General features: G+C 36.5%; 1 protein-coding gene across 1 annotated transcript in view; it reads right to left on the bottom strand.

Annotated features, from left to right (window-relative positions):
- GRIK4 (glutamate ionotropic receptor kainate type subunit 4) overlaps positions 1-23960 on the bottom strand; it is a 5029336-nt gene that overhangs the window by 4253724 nt on the left and 751652 nt on the right. The gene's annotated exons all lie outside the window — the stretch shown is intronic.

Below are 23960 nucleotides of genomic sequence, written 5' to 3'. Positions count from 1 at the left end.
AAATAGTAGTGAGAGACTAACTGTGATCTAAGACAAAGGGGAAAAGAAGGGGTGGGTATAAAAGTTATTTCTGATATGGTTAAAAGTTGTAAAATGCTTCTGTGGAAAAGTAAACAATGGACATACAGATGGAGTAATCTGAGAACTGAAATTGATTACTTTACAGTATCAGAGAGCTTAAATATATTACATCAAGTAGTCAAAATTACAGATTTCTCAGATAATGCAGCAATCTGGATAGCAATTCAAGAAATAATAGGTTATATAAGAATATGCAGAAGTATAAAAAGAATCAATGAATCAGACCAAAATGAGAAAGTGAAGGAAACATATCAGTTATGGCTGGATCATGTAAACATGACAGAATTTTATAAAGACTGACAAGATGGTGGATTGCTTTAAAATAAAAATATAAAAAAAGAGATATTAGAATGGCAAATGACAAAAAGAATACAAGATAGTGACAAAGATAAAAAAATCAGTAATATAGTCTTTAGATGTATAGTAGATAATAAATAAGAATTTCTTGAAAAAGAATGTTATATGAAATGAACCAAGAATAAATTTTAAAAAATGTTACTTAAGCAAAGATATATTTTACAACGAAGAAAGGAAGTAGCAGCACCATATCCAAGTAAAATGGTTAAAGAAAAAAATAAGAATAATAAGAGAATTAAGGAATGAGTAATACTGTATAGTGAATCCATGAAAAGAAATTATGGAGACAGTTAAAAGACATATTCTTAAAACCTTTTTGATAGGCAACGCTATAAAAAAAGGATGGAACTTAAAAAAAAATAACTGATGAGGAAAATAATAAAATGGAAGAAAATATTACAATGAAAGAATTTAAAGATATATTGAAAACAGTAAATGTAGAAGTAGCCACAGGTTTAGATGGACTTAAATATTTATGTATAAGGATATGCAAGAGTGTCAAAAAGGTACTCAATGAATGGTTTGAAAAGGGTGTAAATGTTAAAGGAATATGTATAGGAGCAATGAAATTTATATGGAAAAAGGGAGAAAACGTCATAAAAAATTGGAGACCCTTAGTATTAGACAATGTAGTTTATAAGATCTTTATGAAAATAATAGAAAAAAAATAATAAGTTAGGCTAATAAATTACCGACAAACAAATATTTGGAATAAAAGAAAAAGGAAGTCAAGAACTATTAATGTTAATAAGAGAATTGGCTGATGATGTAACAAATGGGGAAACTGAATTAAAAATGTTAGTAGGTGATATAAGTAAAGCATCTGACAAGATCCAGCATGAGGAACTATGGGACATTTTGACAGAATATAACATAAGTGATAAAATAATCAATGTGGTAAAGTCCATTAATAGCAAGAATAAAGCGAAATTGGTGATAAATGGTTGGTTATGTGAGAAAATGTAATTAAAGAGTGATATTAAGCAAGGGTGTCCAGCAAGCAGTATACTATTTGCATTAATTATGAATGTGGTAGTTTCTAATATAAACAGGACATTAAAGGAAGCTAGATATTGTTCACCAGAGGGAATTCATATTCCAGTGATGTTCTCTTATGCGAGTGATTTAGTACTAGTTGTGAAAAATAAAAAATGGATGGGTACAGCTATTCAAACACTTAAAGAACTGAAGATGTTATAGCTAAGTAGTAATGAAGAAAAAAAGTAAAGGACTGGGGTTCTCACGAAAAATTAAAAGCATTCAATTTAATAAAGAAGAAATAGAAATAGAAATTGTGGGAATAAAGTTTGGCAGAGAACAACAGAGAGTCACACAATGGAAGGATATGATCTTTAAAATATGAAGTATGTTATATTTTGGAGAACTTTTAAACTTTCATGCAAGAAAAAAAATATAATTAATTCAGTGATACTAGGTAAAATGGCACATCTGGCACGTGTGCTTATGATATCACCAGAATGTAAAAAAGAATTATTGAATTTGTTATTCACATTCATATGGGGGTTTAGGTTGAATCCTGTTAAAAGAGGAATTTTGTATGTTAATAAAAAAGGAGGAGGTCTGGGTCTAGTAAATGCAATTGTATATACAACTTCATTAAACATATATAAGGTATTAATAGGAATACAAGGAAAAAGGAAGTTTGTTAATAAAGATTTTTGAGGAAAAATATAAATCAATATGGGAAAAATTTAAAGGTTTAAAAAGAAGTAATCACTTGTATGGAAATGAAATTATATCAAGAAAAAATATTACTATGGAAGATTGACTTAGGAAGTATAGACAACAATAGGAAAACGGTATGAAAATATAATGGGACCATTTTACTATGTATATTCCTTTTTAGTATTTATTAATGGGCTTTGTTAAGTCCAGTTCCAGTTTTTTGGTAGTCTCCTCTCGGTTTATATTGCATGATACTTCCGGGAACTCCCTGTTGGATAATGGCAATGGACTTGTGGAGAGAGTTTTATCTCCGAAGAATAGAGTTATGACAGGAGGAAGTGTTTCTGCTGAAGTGGTTGGTGTTTCTCTGGGAGCGGTGGCTAAATAGACTATCAGGAATAGTGCTCCGATTCCAAATAAAATGGACAATTTCTTTTGTATGTTTTTTAATAAGCCCTCAAACCCATTTCTTGATGATGGAGGGATTACTAGAAGATGGTTCTTCAAATCTGACTACAGAATTTATTTCCTTGGAGAAGAATATGCTTAAAATTAAAAAGATTCAATGGAATGTTTTATTTTTTTGAGCCATGCCTAGCTGTTAAAAGGGTCCCAAGAGGATTTATAGATTTGGCAAGTGCCAGCTGATAAAAGTATTTCTAGTGATTTAGTGGAAGCCAGGAAGACACTTAATGAGAGTACGGGGTTGCAGTAAGTTCGTCTTTTAGTAGAGGAAGAAAAGTGGAAATAAGAAGGGTAGAACACCTTGGTTGTGTTCTCATATGATAAATATGATAAATTAAAAGGGGTTGATGTCTAGGATAATTTTGAATTCAAATTGTAAAGAAATCTGGAAAAAGCAGCAGTTGAGGATGAGAATCTAAAGAAAAAGAAACTGAAGAAGTTTGCTAGAGACAAAAGGGGTTATGATGAAGGACTGCATTTTGCATTTGGTCGGGCATCTGATTTGATAGATGGAGAAGTGCATGAGCCACCGGAAAAGAAGGTTCAAAGGCAGGGGTCGAATTTTCCAGTCATTGAGAATATTAATAGGCCGGCCAAAAGGAGGAGAAGAAATTCAGAAGAGGTTGAAGAAGGGACAGGAAGGAGAAATATACTAGGTCAGAATTTTCCTGCGGGACAGAGCCATCAGCCCAGAAAATCAAATTTTGGAAATAATAAATAGAAGTTTCAGCAAGGTTTTTTTGAATATATAGATTTATCAAGATGGAAGTACAGGAAAGAGGACTTGCGCCCAAGTTGTGGTCCAAGCTCCCCAGTGTCAAAATTCCAGTTGGAAAGATAAACATTTTTCAAGAATTTCAACCAAGGCAATCAATATGCAAGGAACAAGAATGTGGTGATTAGCAGGTACTGAGAAAGTTAAGTTAGACTGCTGCTTCAAAGGGTACTGTAATTAATCCCTTTAAGATTATTAATTTACCCAGAGTGATCTTAAATTTAATCATTTCCAAGTCTTGAGTAAAGGGTTAACTTTTGTGGGGTCAGCAAGGGTAGATTTGTTTTCTTCTGTTAATGCCCTCAGAGAATATGTGAGGAAACTGAATTTACAGTGTTTCTTTAATGATAAAAAAGTGTGTGAATATGAACATTTTAGAACACTAGTGTGTTTAACCCTTCTTTAAAAGCTGAATTAGAAGCTTTTTAGTTACTTGTGAAAATTATGTAAGAAATTTGTTGGATAGGAAAGTAAAATCTACATTTTATAATTTGTCTAAGAATGAAAGGGAAGCACTCTTGGATTTGAAATGTAACAGTGTTTTATATATTGCAAATGCGGATAAAGAAAATGCTGTCGTTGTAATGGATTTTAATTATTTTGAAAAACTGAACAATATGTTGGCTGATGACAAGTTTTATAAGAAAGCTGGTTTGGCTGAAGTAAAACATACTTATAGCATGATAGATTCATGCATAGTAGAGTGGCTTCTGGAAGGGCTTATAGATGCTAATTTGGCAGAATTTTTTAGGATTTGGAAGCCTAAATTGGATAGGTTTTTTGGCCTGCCCAAGGTACATAATGATCTGGATACACCAACTTTCAGGCCTATTGTGGATGGACAAAATAGTAAAATTGAGTCATTGGCCATTTATGTAGACAAGTTTTTGCAAGTTTTGGTGAACCACAATGCTTCATATGTAAAACAGTCTTTCGATTTTAAAAAGTTATTTAATAGTGTGGTAATAGATGATTCTGTGATATTTGTAAGTGTTGACGTTATTTCACTGTATACTGTCATTACTAATGCTGAGGGTTTGGAAACAGTCAGCAGAGAGATTGGTGCTTCTGGACTTTTCCAAAGAACAAATAAAGTTGTTCACTGAAATTTTAGACATGATTTTGCCTTATAAGTTTTTTTGAATTTGATAATAATGTTTACAGGCAAGTTAATGGTATGGTGATGGGGTGGTTATAGATCCTAGCTATGCTAATCTGTTTATGATGGGCTGGGAGAAGAGTATATTTATAAGTCAGATTTTTTTTAAATATGTCGTAGTATATAAACATTTTATTGATGATTTGTTTATTGTGTGGAATGGTACTGACAGTGTGCTTTTGGATTTTATGAATTATGTAAATGTGACCAGTTATTTGAGTTTTACCTATAAACTGGATAAAGAAAGCATTATTTAAATCTTACTGTATATAAGTCTGCCAACAAACTAAAGGTTAAGATACATAAAAAGGAAGTGCAAAGTAATAGTTATCTGCACTTTAATAGTATGCACAGTTTGAGTTTAAAGAAAAATATTTTGAAAAGTCAGTTTACTAGAGTGAGTAATTTAACAGATGACACCCGTTTTTTAGAAAGAATGTGAGTGCTTGAAAACAAAATTTTATGAAAGAGATTACCCTGATACAATAGTAAATAGTGTTATGAAGGAAGCTATTAACAAAAGGAATTAGTGCAATATGAGTTGTAAATTATGAAGTTACTGGGAAGTCAGAGGAAACATTTACTAATACTAAGAATTTCTCCTTAGCTTGTGTGCTGGAGAATTCTGTAAATGAAAAAAGTATAAAAGGTATCATTAGGATGAACTGGAGATTCCTGATGAATTTTATGGAGATTAATTTTATGGATTTAAAAGATATTATTTATTTATTTATTTATTTAAGTTTGATGACTGGGGAAGTCCACTGGGCCATAATAGGTGAAGCCCCAGTTTTTGTGTTTAAATGGGGGAGGAACTTAAAAGAGCACTTTTAAAAAAGTAAAAGTCAGAACAGTATAGCATAAAATAAAGGTATGTTTAAATGTTTTAGTTGTAATTATTGTAAATACATTTAGTGGGAGAAAAAAATAAATGTTGCAGCAGGAAATTATGAAATTAGATTATATAATAATTACAGTTGCAGATCTAAATATGTTGTGACTTAGTTTTAAGTGGCAAGTGTCCTGCCTTTTATATTGGCAGAACAGTTAGAGAGTTTCATACTAGAATCTATGAACATTTAAGGGCAGTTGAAAAAATGGAATTAAGTAATGCTCTGGCTAGTCATGTAAATCAAAAGCATTTTAATAATGCAAGTAAACTTGAATATAAATTTCCTATTATTGATCAAGTAAGTAATTTTACTATGGAACGAGATGCCGAAGATGAGCTAGATTTGTTAGAATGTGGCAGATAAAATTAAATGCATGCAACAGCCCTGGAATGAAAGACAAGTAGTATTGAGAAGAAGAGGGTTAACTCATTAATTGGAAGGGTGATATGATTTTATGTATTTATTTAAACTTTGATTGATTCGTACAACTTGGTCTGATGAAGTTCTTAGCATAGAATGAAAGTGCTTACCAGTTTTTTTTTTTTGAATAAAGTTATTTTTAACCCATTTTTTACCATTTTTATTTATAGTTAGAAGACAAAAAAGTGAAAGTGGTAAAAGCAAGAATGAAGAGATGCAAAAATATGTACAATGTACAGATTTGTTATGGAGATTATCTATAAATATATTACCAGTGAAAGCAAATATACCATATAAATCAATAAAATAATCTGTACACATTGTGGAGAATTACAGACTACTCTACGTGTCGTTTTGAAGTGTGATAGACTGTCACATATTTCTTTCCATAATAGAGTCAAAGACTGTTTAAAAGGACTGAAAATTGTTAATTGTATAAATATAGGTATAATAAAATACGGATATTATGAAAATATGAAACAAAAGCTATAGATAAATTAGATGATAAATTGTTTTGTATAATATAGATTATATAGTGTAAAAGAATGAATGAGATAAAATATAATAGAAAATGGGCATTGTCAGAAATTTTGAAAAAAAATACTATTTTGGTTATGAAAGAAAGAGCGGGGGGCAGATGAAAGTCTAAACAAAATAATGTTTTGTTGAAAATATACCAGTCACTTATAAATATTTGTAAATAATTGTAAATAATTTCTGACTCATGTATATAGAATATATATACTGTATTATGTGATTTTTTTTAATAAGGACCCTTACTGTTTTCATAGTGTACAGGGATGCTATTCACTGTAACACTTCTGGTTTCTGTTCTGAGTGTGTACTCAGCTCAGAGAAGCTGGAAGGAAGATGGTGGCAGAAACCAAGGGTGTAGAAGTTGGCAAGCAACAGAGGGAAGACAAGGATTTGAAGAAGGTAGTGGTATCGGAAAGTACCAGTCATTCAAGGAAAATGGAGTTGAAAGATTGGATGCGTTAACGAGAATGCAGAAGAAGGGTGAAGCAAAGGAGGAGAGTGAAAAGAAGGATGTCAAACCTTCACAGGATTTTGAATACATGTTTCAGAAAGATCTGCTTTGTGTGTTGAAATCAGAATGTATAATTGCAACCCTCCAATATGAAGGGTTATGGGACATGTACCTAAAAGAAATGATGAACCAGAAAGTGAAATGGCAGCTTCTTGGGGTGAAATTATGGAGAAAAGCTAGCCTATTAATTAGCTGTGAACGTAGGATACCATGAATCTGAGGAAAAAGGAAAATGTTAATTTTAGAGTGTTTTCTGTAAATGGGAATAGTATAGTATTAAGAATATAGGAAGAAGATTGGGGTTTTGGAATGGTGTAATGCATGTGATAAAGATGTAATTATATTAGGAGACACAAGATTTTTAACAAATGAAATATTACAAACAGAGAAACTATGGGTAGAAATGATAATTTGGAATTTGGGAAATGACAGAATTTCTGGAATAGCCATATTCTGTAAAAATAAAATTACATCTAGTATTTTGCTACATCAAAAATTGGGAGATTGACCATTGTAGATTTAAAATAGAAAAAAAACAAATATATAGAATTATAACATTATATGCTTATACTGATTGTAAAGAAATAGAAAGTTTATTTCATCAGATTTTAGAATATGTAGTGATATATATATGAATATTATAACAGAAAACTTTAGTTGTGCTTTAAGAGGCAAGCGTAAAAAGAAAGGAAATGATATAAGACAAATGTTAGAAGATATAAGATGTTCATAGGTTCATAGGTTCATACTAGGCTATCTGCCCAAGGGCATTTATAAGCCTAGCCCATAGTTATGTGGCTTTCGCCACCCCTTTAGTTTGAATAAAAACTATGCCTATCATTTTTCTGTGCCTCTGTCAAGCAGTGACACTGAAGTAATCCCTGGGGTATATCTGCGATCTCCCATCCATTGGTCAAGATTCCTCTTGAACAAGGCCAGCGAGGTGCTCTGCCTCACATGTACCGGGATTTTGTTCCACAGCATAGGGAGTCTCTGGGTGATGAATCTGTCCCTCCAACACGTTCTATTTATAACCGTGTCAAGGTTTAAGTCTCCCGCCCTTGTGGTTCTGAGGGATCTAGATTTTTGAGGTGAAGCATATTCATCAAATCTGGGTTTGACATGGCCTTATATGTCAGGCACAGGTCACCTCTGAGCAAGCGGTATGAGACTGAATAGAGCTGGAGTTCTTTCAGTCGGGCAGCATAAGACATATTTTGAGACCCTTTATCCTTTGGTGAGGAACTTTGGGGCCTTTCAAGCTGCAGCAGGTGTCTGGTCAGATACATTCCAAACGGGCATTGTACTCAATCATAGGTCTAATGAGTGATGAGTACAGGGGACGATGACCTCCCTTGATCTAGATGTGAATCCCTTCATTATCAGGTGGGCGATATAGAAGGTTTTCCTAACTACTTTAGCAACATGAGTGTCAAACGAAAGGCTACTGTCAACTTGGGTCCCCAGATCCCTGATGACTTTTTCTGTGCTCAGTGGATTGCCACCTATATGGTAGCTAGGGTAACCTTGTTTTTCCCGAAGGGTATGACTATGCATTTTTGGCGTTTAACTTCAGGCCATGGCTCTGGCACCAGTTATCCGCTTCTGTGAGGCCCTTCTGGAGGATATCTGTGTCAGATGTGTTTTCGACTATGGCCAGTTTGCAGTCATCTGCAAACTTTGTCAGCCATAACCCTCCTGTGTTTGCTTGTACTTCAGAAAAGTAGATGCTGAACAAGAGTGGACCCAGAACTGAGCCCTGTGGGACACCACTTGTGACAGGCTTTGAGTCTGACATGGCTCCAGCAACTCTGACCCTGTGGGTTCTGTCACTTAGCCAGTTTGCAACCCATCTTGTGATGTATGGGTTTACATTCAAGCTGATGAGTTTTTCGATGATACCTGAGTGGGGTATTGTGTCGAAGGCCTTTGCCGGGTCGAGGTAGGCTGTATGGACTGCCTTTCTCTCATCAATGGCCTTGGTGACTGTCTCAAAAAGTCAACCAAGTTTAAGAGGCAGGATCTGCCTTTGACAAAGCCAAACTGGGTTGGATCCAAAGTCTGCAAGTTCCCTATGTCTTTATTTATGAGTTCCATTATGATCCTCTCAATGGCTTTGCAGATAAGGCTTGTCAAGCTAATGGGGCGGTAATTTCCAGGGTCTGTGGAGGCACCGCCTTATGAAGTGGGACCACAGTCGCCGGCGCCACTCCTTGGGTGCGTATCCTGAGGTGAGGCTAAGATTAAACAGCTGTCCTAACTGTGGGTTTAATTCCTCATTGAGTTCATGAAGCACACAGCCGGGGACACCATCCGTCCCATGGATGCTGTGTTTTTGCCTTAGTGAGGGCAGTTCTCACCTGGGCGTTGGAGATGTTTGGGGGCTACAATCCTCTGGAATAGATATCTCTCCTTTGGGGAGGGGGAGAAGTTTGCACTGAACCTGTCAGCCAGTATGTTAGCAATGTGTGTAGGTTCAGTAATTTTCACATCATTTTGAACTAATTCTGAGCATATCTGGGAGTTTCCTCCTAGGTTTCTAACATAGCTAAAGAAGGCCTTATGATTGTCTTTAGAGTCCTTGGTGATTTTTCTCTCAAAATTTGCCTTGGATGATTTTATGAGAGCTCTTAGTTTTTACTTATAATGATCAAAGGTGTCTTACCTTTCAAGGATTTTGCTCTATCTTGTAGTAGCTTCCTCCTTTTGTTGTAGAGCTTGTTTATGGCTGGGGTCCACCAGACTGGACGCTTGCCTTTGGTACAGAGAGTCTTAGTTTTGTTTGGGATTGCCTGATCCATGCAGTCCTGTAGGTGCTGGTAGAAGGCATTTGTAAGTGATTCAGCGGTTTGAGTAATGTTTACCACTGGCTCAGGGGCCTTAAAGGAGACCACACTAGTTTTAGAAGTGTGAAATCGGCTTTGAGAAGTTTTTCACTGTGGTCTTTTTGTTTCAGGTGGGGCGGGATGAGGACCTCCAGCGAGATTAGTTTATGATCTGATCTCACCAGTGAGGGGTATACTTCCAGTGTTGAACATTTTGATCCCATGTTCGTGATGATGAGATCAAGTATGTTTTCTCCTCTTGTGGGGATGGTGACTAGTTGTTCCATGGCATTTGAGTTTATGAACTCCAGGAATCTTTGGGTTAGAGTGTTCGGGCTTGAGTAGTGTTCCCAGTCTATATTAGGGTAGTTGAAGTCACCTAGTATGATGCTGTTTGGAGATACATTTATCCCCTCCAATGTTTTCAGGAAGGCCATGTGAGGTTCCTGAGTTTGAGAGGGTGGCCTGTAACATGCTACAAATTGCAGAGCAGTCTTGCCTATGGTTAATTGCACCAGGATGGTCTCCAATGCATCGCGGCGTTGCCACCAACCTTGAGGTGTGGGTGTCCTTTATGAATATGGACACCCCCCCTCCTTTCTTGGTGTTGTCCGGATTTTGGGGCCGGAACGCATGATATGAGGTGAAACCTGTTAGTGCTGGGGTGCTCTCAGGAGCCTTGAACCAGGTTTCTGTCACAGCACAGACATCGATGTTCTCCATATTGAGAAGGGCCTCGAGTGCGTGCATCTTGAGAGTGAGACTTCTGGCATTGAGCAGCATTACCCTTAGTTTTTTCCTTTTGGTGTTCTAGGGTGGTAGGTTTAGAAATTGAGCCTTGCCTAAAAAGGCACTATGGGGTGGCAAGAGCCTTTGCCAATATCCGGAAGCCCAGGGTGACAGGTGCAAGCCGTCCCTTGAAGCAGCATGGCTTGTCCAGCATGTCATCCCAGGCAGACAGACATTGATCCCCTTTGAATGACACCAGAATTTAAGCCAATTATTAAAGCTGATCATCTTATCACTGTATTGTGGCATCATTCTAGGTGAAGGTAGGATACTGCTCAAGGTCAGGGTCATACCTGCCTGGGCTACATAATCAGAGAGCTCCTCGATGTCCCTTTTCATGTAGTGCAAGGAGTAGCGTCTCAGGTCGTTGACACCAGCGTGGACAATGACTGAGTCGTACCTGTAGGTGCTGTTGAGAGACCTGAGTGCTTATGCTATGTGGCGGATTCTAGCACCGACAGGCAGCTTACTGTGACCTTCTCCTTACTCAGTCTGGTGAGCGGGACGCCAGTGTGTCTGACTATGGAATCACCAATGACAAGTGTGTCTGGCATTTTGTTTGGCCTTAAGGGCTGTGACTGTTTGACACTCTGACTGTGTGGTCTATGTGTTGCATGTGTTGGGTCGTGAGGTGGTAGTTGTTTGGGTGTCTGCTTTGGTGACCTCTGCTGTTTTGGTAAATTTTGATCAGAGCCTCCGAGTATGTCTTTGTGTGAGTATGTGTATGATTTGAAGTTGTGATGGTACCATGTGTGACTGGGTATGTATTGTGTGTGGTTACCTTCTCCTCCTGTCTGGTCTTGCCAGTCCTATGTTGAGAGAGCTCAGCCTCCAGTTTGGCCGTATAGTTGCATCTCTCGCATGTATTTGTGTTTTGTGGGAGAAGGAGAGGATTGTTCAGGTACATGAGGCAATTGTAACATTGCCTCAATATTCCCAGGTTCACCAGTTGAGCTGGAGAGGACACTAGCAACTGATCCTCGACATACTAGAAGTAGTAGATAAAGAGACTTTCAAAGGACTCCGGGGGAAGTGGGTTTTAGGCTGGTGGGGTACTATCTATAATAAGAGTGCTTTATCAAGGTGCAAGTACTGTAGGAGTAAGTGCTAGGCTTTACAGATAGAGAATAGTCTACTTGGGAATCAAGTAGAGATGAACTTTTCAGTTATAGGACATGCTGGTTAGATCAGCAGTACAGCTCGAGGAAGGTAGGTCTAAGGGAAAATTTGAAGAGTGGAATTTAGATGGCCCGAATAGTTTAACCTTGTTTAACCGCTGCTCTTGTGTACAACAGTGGCAACTCCGCACTAACGCGCGTTTAGCGTGTTTTATAGCAGGGGGCTGAAGGGAGCTAGGAATTGGCCCAAAACGACCAATGGACTACTAGTTTCTGGCTGAAACTTCACCAAATCGGACAAAAGGCTCAGTGCTTCCCACTCCCACTGGTAAGCAAAGAAACTTCCTCCTTCCTAATAAGGCAATGGATCAGTAACAGGAACTAAAAACAAAGCCCAGGGATCAGCAACTCTGAAACTGGACTACTCTAGTTCAGTAAGGCGGGAAAACAAGAGATTTTTTTGTTTTATTACAGAGATAAGGAAAAAGACAGTAAATGCTATAAATGCTGTAAATCGGCTAGCGCACTTTAGTGTGTAGCCTACAGAAACAATTTGCAACAATTAGTAACTTAAAGTGCAATAAACAGTGTAAAATGCAGAAATCACTTAAAGTAGCAGTAAAACAGGCGAAATGCAGTCGCTAGCTTAATAACAGTGGGAAAGCCACAAAAAATACTTATATCTGGTAGAAAGTCACTCTTTTAGCTCTCTGCTGCTTGGATCACTCTGCAGGCCACCACGAGGTTCTGTGCTGAGTTGGTGGGACAAACATTCATGGACTTACAAAAAGGGTATGTATAAAACTGAAATAGATTATTTTACAGTATCAGATGGTTTAGTTATAGAGAAATGGGGTAGTTGAAACAGGATTTTCAGATCATCTTACAATATGGTTAGAGATAAAGGAAAAACAAGGAATATATAAATATAGGCAAAGGAGTAAAAAAGGATAAATTAGAAAGCATGGAATGAAAAAGGAAAGAGATTAGTAATACAATTATGGAAAGATCATATTACTATGAGAACATTTTAAAAAACTGTAGAAGCAAGAAGATGCAGATTCTCCGATAAACACTGCTCGTACACAGGATGATGAGAATAATTTATTACACAACACAAGAGTGGATCACTGGTATATATTTATAAATGTACACAGTTAATTCCTTTACAAGATAGGTTTCTCACATATAAGTGTTTTCACTAGTATAAAGGTAATTAATTTCATTTTTAACATCACTCATAAGATTTCATGATTTTGTATACAGTTTGGACTTATATTATATATGTGTTTGAAGTAAATAGGCTTGTATAGCTTTAAAGATTTTGGCGGGGTTTTTTAAATGGATTAAGGTTTGATACTATTTAAACTCTGGATATGTATCATTACATTGTTCTGAGGAAGACTGGATTTCCCAGTTGAAAGCGCTAAACCAGTGATCCACTCTTGTGTTGTGTAATAAATTATTCTCATCATCCTGTGTACGAGCGGTGTTTATCGGAGAATCTGCATCTTCTTGCTTCTACAGTTGGTGTTTTATCGTGTTTGAATCAGTTGGTGTGTCAGGACGTCAGATTCTGAAGATACGCACTTTGCTTCATTGTCAAGGGATGAATTTGTTAATTTGAGAGCTGACGTTTCAGCTCTACAACAAGAGGTACACAGACTATTAAGTCTTGTTACAAATCTTATTTCCATCAACGAAGACAAGTCAGAGCAATGTAAACCTGTACCCATTTGTGATGTGGGTAAGGCCAATGACTCTCTTAGTAATGTGTCCAACATACCAGAAGGTTTACGCTTACCGGAAGTGCAGCAAACACCGGATTGTGGCTTTCCAGCGGTGCTGCAAGAAACGGAGGAAGCAAATTATGCACATAACATCGCGATTGATCTTCCAAGAGAGCAGCAAGTCGAACCTACGGACTGTTTTGGCTCTCCTACGAATGGAGAAGAACATTTTCTGATTAATGAACAATTGTGCTTGTCGCCAGCACAGGATTTTACATTTGATTTCAGCTTTAACAAAGCGCGCCAAGACGCAGAGCAGACAGGAGCACGTCCTAAGGGAATGTTACCTATTAAAAAGTATGGTAACAATAAACAGAAGTCCTGCACAGGCGTAAAAGGTACTGTAATACATAATGTTTCTAGCCCCTATAAGGGACACAAGACTTTCACGCGTCGTGAAAGAGTGGACTTTGAGTACAGTGTTGCTAATAACCATGCTTTCAAAAAAACTGGTACTGAAAATGATTTAATGGAACAATTTTTAAAAGATAACCATGATGTATATGATTTTTCTGATAAGGGGCATAATGAGAAACCTAAAAGTAAAGAATGTGTATACAACTCTTTAAAGGACATGATTTATGACTTTGGCAGGAAACTTGTATCATATAAAAACACAAAAATTGATAGCAGTTATTTATCTAATTGTTTGAAACTCAATATTGTACCAAAGTGTCTTAGATTTTTTAAATTGCCTTTAGGTATTGTGTATAAGTCTGACACAGTTAAAGAATTTAATGGGATGTTTGATAATTTTGGTTTTACTTATATTAAATTATTAATTAAATATCAAGATGAGAAAGTATGAATGATACTATTATAAGACATACTGAGTTTGAATTATGGAAAGAGCTTTTTACGAAACAATTCTCCATAGCTGATAATAAGGCACAGAATATTTTTGAGAGAAAGAGTAGAAAAATTTTGAGAGATGTGGATTTATACAAGTGTAATAGGGCATATATATGGCCATCAGATAAAGCTGTTGAACATTCGCGGACTTATCAAGGGAATAGAAAACAATCCAAAAGTTCAATTAGGGAGGAAAATTTTCAGGGGGGCAGATTTTTTCCTGCACAGAACCCCAGCAGACAGTGGAATACATACAGAAGTTAAATAAGGACCCTCACAGCAGACATAGTGCACAAACTATTAGTGACACACACACTATAGAGTGTAACACACTAGAGCCCTTGATAGCAGATTATACAGATGTCCAACTGATTAGTACAGAGATATCTCATTCCCTTGCTGTAAGTGACAACAAGAATAAGAGTGTAATGACTGCGTATGATGGCTTTAATGTATTTAATTACACTGATGTGGAGGTAGACGAGGATTTTGTTAAGATTATGAGTAAAGGTATGAAATTTATACCCACTCCAGGTATGGATCTAGTAGATAACATCAAAGAAATCAAGTTATACTGCCGTAAACTCAATCTTGCCATCCAGTTCAATAATAGTGAGAATAGTGAACCGAATATTTGTGGCAAAGCAGGTACAGATCTCAGGAAGAGAAGTACTTATATTCCAACTTCTAATCCACAAATAAATAACTTTGAGAAGTTAGTTTGTAAAGACATTTATTGGCTACATAAGAATTATAGAAAAGGAAAAAAGAACCGGTTGGCAATACACGAAAATCTCTCCACAAAGGAAAGGGAATGGTTGAATTATGTTATGTGCAATAAAGATGTGAGGATCATGAAGCCAGATAAGGGGGGAGGTGTAGTTATTTACTACACCAATGAGTACAATTCTAGTATTTACAACCTCCTCCGTGGATCAGGCAACTATGAAAGCGTATCTATTAACCAAATCAATATAGGACACAAGAGAATTGATTTAACTATAGAAGAATACCTTATTGATAATAGGATCTCAAATGACACTTATATGTTAAACGGATTATCCGGTTTTAGCTAAGATTGTAGGTATCCCTAAAGTACACAAGTCGATCGACAATCCACCATTTAGACCCATTGTGTCCGGGTCCAAGTCTAAAACTTTCAATATAGGCAGATTAATAGATAGATGGCTCAAACACATTTATAAAGTTTTTCCACATATCATGAAGGACTCCTGGAATTTTTTGGGTAAACTCACTAAGGACAAATGGAGCTCAAATTTAACCCTCCTTACTATTGATGTTGTGGATTTATTTTCCAGCATTCCCAAGGACGTAGGCTTGGAATTTTTTGCCAATAGCCTTAGGAAATATTCAGGATACAGCTGGGATAAGATATGTTTAACATGCGATATAATGGCTTTAGTGTTGGACCACAACTATACAGCTTTTCAAGGAGAGTATTTCAGACAAACCAAGGGCGTGGCTATGGGAGCATCATGTGCTCCCATATTTGCTAACATAGTGATGTTAGAATGGGAGTCGGAGTTCCTATTCAAAAGTGAATACTATTCCGATATTGTTTTCTATGCCAGATATTTGGACGACATTTTTATTCTATGGAAGGCATCTACGGATAGATTACTACAATTTATGGACTTTCTTAATGGAACCACAGAGTTTTTGAAATTCACCCATAACTTTAGTCATGAAGAAATACCATACTTAGACATATTAGTGGGCCATAATGATACAGGTTTCATTTCTAAAGTTTACAGGAAACCAACATTCTCTAATGACTATATTCACTACACCAGCAATCACCCCCCACACGTTTTCAAAAATGTGGTGAAGGGACAATGTATTAGAGCAGCTAGGATGTCATCCACAGAGGAATGTATGAAGGTAGAACTTGAATTTTTATATAATTTATTTCTTAATCGTGGGTATCCTGAAAACATGTTAAATGACATCACCCAATATGTACACAAGGAATGGGGGAAGAAAAATTTGCCATTATTAGGAAATTACGACATTGATGCCCGTATAGTTCTTCCTATTGACAAGGATGTCAGGTATGATAAATATTACAGTAAGGATAATTTTGGAAGAGTATGTGTATTGACATACACACCTTACACCAATGCTATTAAGGAGATCTTGCAAAGACATTGGGATATCATTACCACACAAAATTTAGGGATACAGGTAGGAACATCTCCTAAATGTGTATATAAGACAGCTCCTAATTTAAAGAGAATATTAGAGAGAGCTAGTTACCGCACAGGAGGAGTAGATAGATACAAAGGTACCACCAAATGTGGCAGATGCAATCAGTGTAGGTACATCAACGAAGCTAAAAATATTCAACTAGATGATATTAACCGCACTAGTATCAAGTGTAGGACAGGCAGTTGTAATACCAAACAGGTGGTATATTTGGCAACATGCACCTGTTGCATGGCTTACTACATTGGTAAAACAGAACGACAACTTAAAAGACGAATATATGAACATTTATATAAAATACAGAAATGTGATACAAAAAATGCACTGTACAGACACATTTTAGAAAGAGGGAATGAACATGGATTTCAATTTGCCATTATTTATCAGGTGAAGTGTACACCATATGGAGGAAATTGGAAAATGATCCTGGCATCTTACGAAAGTAGATGGCAGATGTACACAGATACCACCAGATTGCCAGGTCTCAATGATTTTATCAGTATTAAACCTATTTTAGCTCTTTCACAATAATCAAATTATATTACATTTTCAAACCCATTTACAACTTATATTTAGAATTTATCATTATGTATTAAGTAGTATTTCATTCATTATATGTATTTATTCTATTTATTATATATATTTATTATAAGACTATTTTCTAACTTTTGTAATATTTTTATACAGTTTTTAAGCATATATTACTATTGGATAGTTTTGCATTTAATGTCTAGGACAGTTTTTAGGAACCTATTAGAATTAAATACATATGACTATATAATTATTTAGATTATATTTAAAGTGTAGATGTTTTGTCAGATTCTGTTTGATTAGTTATATTTATAAATGTACACAGCTAATTCCTTTACAAGATAGGTTTCTCACATATAAGTGTTTTTACTAGTATAAAGGTAATTAATTTCATTTTTAACATCACTCATAAGATTTCATGATTTCGTATACAGTTTGGACTTATATTATATATATGTGTTTGAAGCAAATAGGCTTGTATAGCTTTAAAGATATTGGCGGGGTTTTTTAAATGGATTAAGGTTTGATACTATTTAAACTCTGGATATGTATCATTACATTGTTCTGAGGAAGACTGGATTTCCCAGTTGAAAGCGCTAAACCAGTGATCCACTCTTGTGTTGTGTAATAAATTATTCTCATCATCCTGTGCACGAGCTGTGTTTATCGGAGAATCTGCATCTTCTTGCTTCTACAGTTGGTGTTTTATCATGTTTGAATTTTAAAAAACTGGTTTGAATGGTAGATGATATCTAAGGAAAAAATAAAAAATGTTTTACATTAGCAATATGATGTAAGAAAAGTAAAGAAAGAAAAATATAAAAGAACATGTAATATTCAATTGGACAATTTAGAACACAATGACAGAAAGCACTTAGACAAAGAAAAATAACTATATGAAATAGGTTGTATTTTGTATTACTTTATTGCTTTTTTCTGTATTGAATACTGTGATTTGTTTTCTTCACCTTGTATTTTACTTGTATTCTGCTTTTAACTGCATATTAAAACTTGAAAAAAGACCACAGCTCTGTCTCTTGTGAGTCAGGCAGAATTTTTTTCCCTACCCTCCCACCTATTTTTTAAACACCACTGTCTTTCTAGTTGCCTGGTCATTATGTCAATTTGACCATATATCTCATTTCCTCTCTGCTTTTACTGGCTTGTGTAAGTAAGCGCAAAATTACCATTTTGTGAAATCACTCCCCTTCAACTATTTAAATTTATTGGCCATCCTACTGTATTCCATAGTGACCACCCCCTTTCAATCTCAAGCTGTTTTAAAAATAGTGACTCTCCACTAAAACTTAACTTTTTAGACAGGTAAAACTTAAGTTACCTACTTTCACATCTAACTCCTTTAGTGCACACTGCAGTGTTTAGGATAAACCATTTTTTTCATCTTACCTTTAAGCATCCCTCTGACTAGCACTTGCTCTAAAACTCTCCTTGTTAATAAGGAGAAATTAATCGTAGGCACTAAACAGCCTATAATTGCAGAGTACCTTGCTAAGGTTAGGGAAAACAACTCTTGTACTTTACAAAAATACAAAATAATATACCAAATATACGCTAAAAGGGACTGTAGCTCACTGCAAATGCTTACTTTCAAAAAATCACAGTAAGACGATGTCCTGCTCGATTCTCAGCTAGAGCGTCTTCTGTGTGGAGACATGCATGAATGGGAGTACCTTCGTTGAAGGTTGTGTGTCAGGGCCGGCAACTCGGCATGTAAAAATCTACTGCCAAACATTAGCGGACTGGAGTTCCGCTGGGGCAACCCCTAACCGGGAAAAGCCGAAAGACACAACAACTTTTAATAGAACACAAATAAAAACGAACCCCTGAGGGTTAAAACTATTTTATGCACAGGTGAAGCGCTTTCATCTGCTAACTGCAGACTTCATCAGAACAGTGAAATGTGTGTTGCTTCCCCTATATAATACATTAAAAAAAATCAAGATCCAATGGGAATGCTCAATTAACCTTCTCATGAATAAAACATAACCTTATGAATATTCATTAATTCTGCTCATTCAACCTGCCCAGTTTTGTATTACACCCTGTTGCCATACAGTTTCTAAGTATACCTATAAAACAATCACATGTGCTTATGTATATCACATTTAGGTATAAAAACACATTATATAACATATAAATGTGTTAAATTATTCTGTGGTAAAAAGTATGTGCTTCTTTCAAACACAATATTGCACTTTCATTATATAGTATGAGAACACATGTATGCAAAACAAAACATGTACAAGATATAAAAATGCTCATATGTGCTATGTTACAAAATATATACATCTTAACACCCAATATTGCACTTTTGTTACTTAACCATTATATCCTGACGTGTTGCCTCCTTTCTTATTGTACCAGCTTTCTGTTTTTATTTTACTCTTCACTTGTTTCTAACTTTATTCTGTGCGTACATGCCCTACTACAACATGTCATTCATATCCTTGCATCCAAGATTGATTTAGTGGGAATATAGTCATTCAACCCAGGTTCCTTGGTTGCATTTAACCTGAGTTGCCATTTGACCTCTTTTTCAGCTAATTTGACCTGAACATTTCCTCTCCTTAAATCCACCTTTACCTGTTATAAAATCCCAAACTTAAACACATGGCTTGCATCATATTTAAGTATGTGTCTACACAAAACATTGTTTTTATCATTTTTCCTTATACAATAGCTATGATCGTATATCCTGTTCCTCAATTGTCTGTCCGTCTTGCCCACATAATAACTCGGACATGCCATACACTTGGCCAAGTATATGACATGTTGGGATAAACAACTCCCTTTCTTAAACCTTACTCTAGTGTGGTTGACATCCCCTAATGTAATTATTTTCTCTTCTATAATCTCCTTACACTGCTGACACTGCCCACATTTTTTGGTGTGCCCGTCTCAAGTATCACCATTTATTCTGCCTTTCACTCTCTCAAACCTATTTTTTAGGTTAGACCCAGTCTTATAAACATACATAAGCCCTGTACCCACTTTACTGCAAACCAAGTTGTCACTTCTTAGAATATTCCAATTTTGCCTCATTATTTTATCTCTTCAGCATATGGACTGTACTCCACTACAGAAGTTCTGCGGTATGAATTTCCCTTCTCATTCTCATGTTCTCCCCGGTTTTTCTCCAACCAAATACCAAGAAGTGGTTTGTATCTTTCCCCCATTCTCTCAGTACATATTGAGTGTCATCATCAGTTAAATACCTGGGTTAACCCCTTTTCCCAAATAATATTCCTATACATTCTAACTCTTTCTTCATTTCGTTGAAATCAGATGTCATTCTCGCAGCTCTTATACACTGACCCTTAATGATGCTCTTTTTTTGACTTACTGGGTGACAACTAGTATATTCCAAATATGAGTTGCTGAAGGTTTCTTTTCTATATATTCTGGATTTAAATCCTGCTGTCCCATGTGATATAAAGGTGTCTACGTATGCTATCCTGTCGTGCTACTACTATGGGTGAATTTTAAATAACTACTGATGTCATTCAGATACTTCACAAATGCATCTACTTCACTTGTTGCACCATCCCATAAAATAAAAATATCATCCAAAAACCTAGTGTAGCATATATATTTCCTAGCATATTGACTATCCAAAATATATTCACTTTCCCAGTTTAGTAACACCATATTTGCATTTATGGGGGCACATGCCGCCCCCATAGCTACCTCACTTTTCTGTCTATAGTATTCACCCTCGAACCAGATATAATTGAAATCCAGTACAATAGACATAAACTCACAAATTAAACTAGTCTTTTCCCACTCAAAGTTCATGTACTTCTGAATACTGTTACTAAACCTTTCTAGTCTTCTTCCTTAGGGATGCACTAAAACAAATCCATCACATCAATAGTTACGAACACTAACCCTTCCTTCCAAATTTCCAGTTTCAACCTTCCCAAAAAGTCCCATAAGTTTTTCACTATATGGTGCACTCTGTCATATATTGATTTTAACCATCCATCTATTACTTTCCCATATGGGAATGTCTTGGACCTACTACCGGAAATAAAGGGCCTATAAGGGGATCTTCAATACTTTTATGGATCTTTGGAATCCCTACTATGGAGGCAAGTACTGGATGTTCCACTCTCAAAAAATTATATAAATTCATATCTATCCTGTTGTCTAAAAGGAACTCCTCTAAATATAAATCAGTCCTATGTCCGACGTTTACTTCATTGATAGAAGATACCATATACTTACTGTCATTATGTAATATTTCAAATACTTTGTTATATTCCTGGGTTTCTACTAGTACTATGTCCCCCTTATCCAGTTTCATAACTTGAATGTCAGCCTCATAACATATTTCATTTAATAATTTGTTTTCCTCACTACTTAAATTGCAGCTTCTCTTTCTTTCATACTCTTCTCTTGTAACTTATATATTTCCTCTGTGACCAACCTATCATATGTAACTAATGTAGGATGTAAAAAGGTGTATATTTACTTTTCTTAAACACATTGTCCTGTACACTTCTTTGGTTGTCCTGAAAGTGTATGGCCAAATTTAATTTCCTCAAGTACAGTTTAAACCAATGAGGTATCTACTACATTGAATTTTTCATAAGGGACATATTTCATGCCTTTTGTAAACAACATGAAGTGTGTTTTCTCAAGCTTTAATTGTGTTTAATTATATATATTAAATTGCCCCATACTGAATTGTACAGCATTGTGCTGCTTTATCTCCACTTTGTTACCTCATTTCTCCATCCTTCCTTCCTCTGCCAATAGTGCACCCCCCCCTTCTGTTCTCCCCCCCATGCATCCCTATGTTCCCCTATCCATTGTTGGTTCCTGCCTAAAAAAACTTTTTCACCATTATAATGTGTTCTATTTTCATTTCTATCCATGTAGGGGTAATATTTCCTACCTCTACCATAAGTACTGTTATGTGCTCTGTCTTCCTTTTTCCATGTATAAGCCATTTGTTTATCATACTGTTCAATATCTCTTTGTAATTTGCGACACTTCTTGTTAATTCATTTCATCCTGTAGCTGCTGTACCTTCCCTAACCCTCTGTTTGTTGTGCCTGCACAGCAATTTGCATTTGTTTCTTTCCTGCGTGACCCCCCCCCCACCCCCACCTGGGATTAACTACATAAAGCAATTTCTACCTTCTCCACTGAAGCTGGCTATCTTAACTAAGTAAAACCTCTGGGAAACAAGAACCTGACTCCCTCCAGCTTTTCAATTGTAATAGTTTGCATGGGTTTCTTTCCTGTGTGACCCCCACCCCCACCTGGGATTAACTGCATAAAGCAATTTCTACCTTCTCCACTGAAGCTGGCTATCTTAACTAAGTAAAAAGTACAGTTTTGTACCTACCATAAATGTAGATGTCCGAACTGGATAGCATCTGCAGTCATAACAAGTGGGTTGTCCTGTCGTCAGGCAGCCCTGCAGTCGGCCGGATTCCAAAGTCCGGGTCCGCTTCGCTGATGTCGCACTCCACCCGACGCCATCTCTGTTGGTCTTCGGGTATAAAAGCATCAGCCGACGCCATTTTCCTCAGTGTTTCTTGCCCCAGATGCCAGTAGCCCTCTTGCAGGCTAAAAATTTGGATAGATGCCAATGTTTCCAAATAGATATAGGTAAACACAACAATAAGCATATATGTACATATATACAAACAAATACACCATAAGAGACTCCCCCCCCCCAGCTAGCTATTAGGAGGGTAAATACCCTAGGAGTACCGCAGAGGGGAAGGAGGGAGGGTAATCCTGACTGCAGATGCTATCCAGTTCGGACATCTACATTTATGGTAGGTACAAAACTGTACTATGTCCTTCATGGATGCATCTGCAGTCATAACAACTGGGTAGAATACCATAGCCAACTAGGGGAGGAGGATAAAGGTAGATTATGGTGTGTTTAGGATCCCTTGCAGTACAGCAGTGGCAAACCCTGCTCGGGATCTGGAATATAGAGGCAAATTATAATGCTTGGCAAATGTATGCACGGAGGTCCAAGTAGCCGCCTCAATAATGTCTTTGGTTGCCACTCCTCGTAAGAAGGCTGTGGTAGTGGCTGTTGCCCTTGTAGAATGAGGTCTTATGTTCTGTGGAATTGGTTTTCCATGGAAGGAGTAACAGTATCGTATGCAATTTCCTATCCATTTGGAGATTGTCTGTTTGGAAATAGCTTTTCCTTCCCTTCCTGTTGCATAGGCTACAAAAGTTGGTCAGTCTTTCTGCTATTTTTGTTCTGTCCAAGTAGTAGCGTAGCTGTCTATGTACATCCAAGGTATGCAGTATTCTTTCCCTCTGTTTTGTGGGTTGGGAAAGAAGGTAGGTAGGTGGATTGCCTGGTTTAAAGACACTCTGGATACCACCTTGGGCATAAATGTAGGATTAGTCCTCATGGACACTCTATCTTGGTGGAAGATTAGGAAGGGTTGCACTGCCATTAAGGCCTGTAGTTCTGAAACCCTCCTTGGTCAAGTAATTGCCAGTAGGAAAGCAGTTTTCCATGACAGGTGTTGTAGGTCTGCTGTTGCTGCTGGTTCAAAGGGTGATAGTGTCAACTTTTCTAGCACAAAGTTTAAATCCCAAGCTGGTAATGGTGGTTTCCTTGGAGGTTTTACATTCTTGATTCCTCTGAGGAACTGCCTGAGCAAAGGGTGCGAAAAAACAGGTGGATCAAAGCTGTATTCTGCTGAAATAGCTGATGCATGTATCTTGATGGAGGAGTAGGACAGGCCTGAATGAAGAAGTTCGGCCAGATACTCCAGAATGTTAGGCATATCTATGTTTGACACATCTTTTCCTCTTTCCGTACTCCAAATGACAAACCTTTTCCATTTTCCAGCATAGTTCCTTCTTGTTGAAGGTCTGCGTGCTTCAAGAATAATGTCTTTAACTCTTTGGGAAAGTTCTGGATTACCTGCTGCT

This window comes from Protopterus annectens, chromosome 8.part0 (assembly GCF_019279795.1).
Source record: "Protopterus annectens isolate FY-2018-M chromosome 8.part0, PAN1.0, whole genome shotgun sequence".
NCBI classification, from domain to species: Eukaryota; Metazoa; Chordata; order Ceratodontiformes; family Protopteridae; genus Protopterus; species Protopterus annectens.
This window is presented reverse-complemented; position numbering and strand designations above follow the sequence as displayed.